Source organism: Orycteropus afer, unplaced genomic scaffold, assembly GCF_000298275.1.
Source record: "Orycteropus afer afer isolate SDZICR_OR568_19922 unplaced genomic scaffold, OryAfe1.0 scaffold00595, whole genome shotgun sequence".
Lineage (NCBI taxonomy): Eukaryota > Metazoa > Chordata > Mammalia > Tubulidentata > Orycteropodidae > Orycteropus > Orycteropus afer.
Genome location: NW_006922182.1, coordinates 917801 through 920659, shown reverse-complemented (window position 1 = coordinate 920659; position 2859 = coordinate 917801).

The following is a 2859-nucleotide window of genomic DNA, read 5'->3' as shown; positions in this document are numbered from 1 at the left end:
CACCCAGTCTCCATCTGAGCACACAGATTGGGATGGAGTTCGTGTGGGCCCAGAAGGTGGGTGGGACTGTGGGGTGGCTGCACCTCCATTCACTAAGTGGGTTTGGGGTATAAGAGTGACAAGAGGAATGTAGCACCTTTTCAGTCCTGCTGGTCTGGGGTGTCCTTTGGGTTATTGAAAAGCAGAACCTCTTCTTAAGCCCCTGGAATCGGTAGAGCACTGTCTCTTTAGGTTGTATCTAGCTACTGGTTATGTGTTGAGTTGTTTTGTCTTTGTTTTATGGTTTAATATTTTGAAAAGGTGAAGCTGGTGTATTTTATTTTATTATTGATTCAGGTATGTTGGGTCGGTCTGCTGTTTCCTTTGTGATGGTGGAATCACTGTGTGGAATGTGGATATGTGTTTCTGTTTGTCATAAACAGGATTTAGAGTTTGAAGAGGGAGGTTTTATGGTAATTGTCTGAATATGGTTTCTTCTATTGAATGAGTGAACTTATTGGTGGAGAAGGTGGGAACAGAAGAAATAAAGCTTGTTGTTGCTAGGGTCAGTTTCTAGGACTTTGCACAGGCTGTTATTGATGATGTAGTTATTTACAGGACCATGGCTCAATCTCAGGAAAGATTTCTGTTGTTAGGGAGTTGCCACTTTCCGCCAGGCTCAGGAACACTCAAAGACCCTACTTCAAAGACCCCCTCTGGGCCAAAAAGTAGATCCAAGGAAAATTCCTGGGACCACACTCATCCACGGCTTCCTCTCTCTCCCCACCCGGTCTGTCCGCAGTGCTGGCAGGGCAGAGGTCAGGCACACAGGCCAAGATATAAAGAAAGGCAAATCTGTGGGCATAACAGAAGGGAGTCAGCCCTGATCAAAGAAATGCATCCTAAGCACATTCCTAAACCTTAATTATAACCTGTTACTTCTCTAAAAAAAACCTCTTAATCCTAAGTTTTGTTTGTGAGTTCTGTGTGGCCATTCTAATGAATTATTAAACCCAACAAAGAAGTAGTGAGTGTTGTAGAAGGACGTTTGGTGTCAGAATTGGTAAAAAGGTTAGAGGGCTGGCACCATGTCTGACTTCCACCTCATAGTTATCAGCCTTGGGCTGCTGATGGTGATTATATCTCTACTTCCTGAAGTTAGAGGAGGTCAAAAGAGCACATCTCTTTTTGCACATTTGAAAACAAATGCAGCTTTCTTTATTTTTTATAATTTACTTTTGTTTTGTGTATGTGTTAAATGTGTCCCCTAACAACAAGCTTATAATTTGCTTCTGCAGCACAATGTGAAGTTTCATGTGCAAGTAACGCCTGCAGATGCTTTAGCTGTCACTGCTACTTTCTAAAGGTATTTTTCAGGATGTCATTCACAGGTATTAACTTATATTGTGGTATTTTCTGCACATTGGCCTCACAATTTGCTGGATATGAATAATGCTTTGGTCTGTCTTCAGAATTTTTTCCCTGGGAATGCCTTTGTTTTGTGTCCTCTCACTTCATACAGTCTTGGAAAGGTTGTTGTTATTTGCATTATTCTTGTGGCTAAGCTTTCTGAATTTCTTGAAAGGCTCTATGAAGTTGGATGTTCATTTTTACTAGGTCAGTCTTCCTGAAATATGAATGACTAAGCTCTTCTCATTTGTAAAGCTTACACAGTCACTTGAGTAACTTTTTCATTTGAATGTGTATATTCATTTAAAGGAGGCCTGGTGACATAATATGTAAGCAAAAGCTGTTCCATGTGGGAAAAATGAGACAATATAATAAAGATTTGTAGCCTTTGAAACCCTTTACAGGTCTCTATGAGTGAGTCAGAATTGACTTGATGGTGGGTGTATTTGGTTTGTTTTGGTTTTTTATTACAAAGTTTGTATTCATAATTTCAGTTTCTTGTGTTGTCACACATATGTATTCCTAAAGTAAACTATATCATCTTTTATTTATCAATAGATTTTAGACTATTGTCTAATTAAGAGTCTAACTAAAACACAGATCTTCAAACTGTATATTTGATTGATCATTGAGTACAGTAAATGAAAAATGGAGAATTTCTCATGGAAATGGTTTCCATAAGAGTAATTTTAACCCCCATTTTGTTATTAGATGACTACATGCCAAGAGTTGTCTGTCACAGTCCCATACAGTGGTGGCTTTTATGTTGCTGTGAAGCTGGAGGCTGTGTCACTGATATTTCAAATACCAGAAGGGTCATCCATGGTGGACAGGTTTCAATGGAGCTTCCAGAGTAAGACAGACTCAGAAGAAGGAAGGGCCATCTACTTCAAAATAATTGGCAAGTGAAACTTTATGAATAGCAGTGAAACACTGTCTGATATATTTTGAGTGTCAGAAGGCACTCAAAATATGACTGGGAAAGAACTGCCTCATCAGAGTATAACCGATCTTAATGACACAGACAGAGTAAAGCTTTCAGGACCTCCATTTGCTGATATGGCACAACTCAAAATGAGAAGAAACAGCTGCAAACATCTATTAATAATTGAAACATGGAATGTATGAAATATGAATCTAGGAAAATTAGAATTTGTCAAAAATGAAATGGAATGCATAAATGTCAATATCCTAAGCATTAGTGAGCTAAAATGAATTGGTTTGGGCCATACTGAATCAGACAACCATATGATATACTATGCTGGGACTGACAAAGTGAAGAGGAATGCCATAGCATTCATTGTCACAAAGAATGCTTCAAGATCTATCCTGAAGTGAAATGCTGTCAGTGATAGGAAAATATCCACACACCTAAAAGGAAAACCAGTTAATACTATTATTATTAAAATTTGTGGACCAACCATCAAAGCCAAAGATGAAGAGATTGAAGATTTTTACCAACCTCTGCAG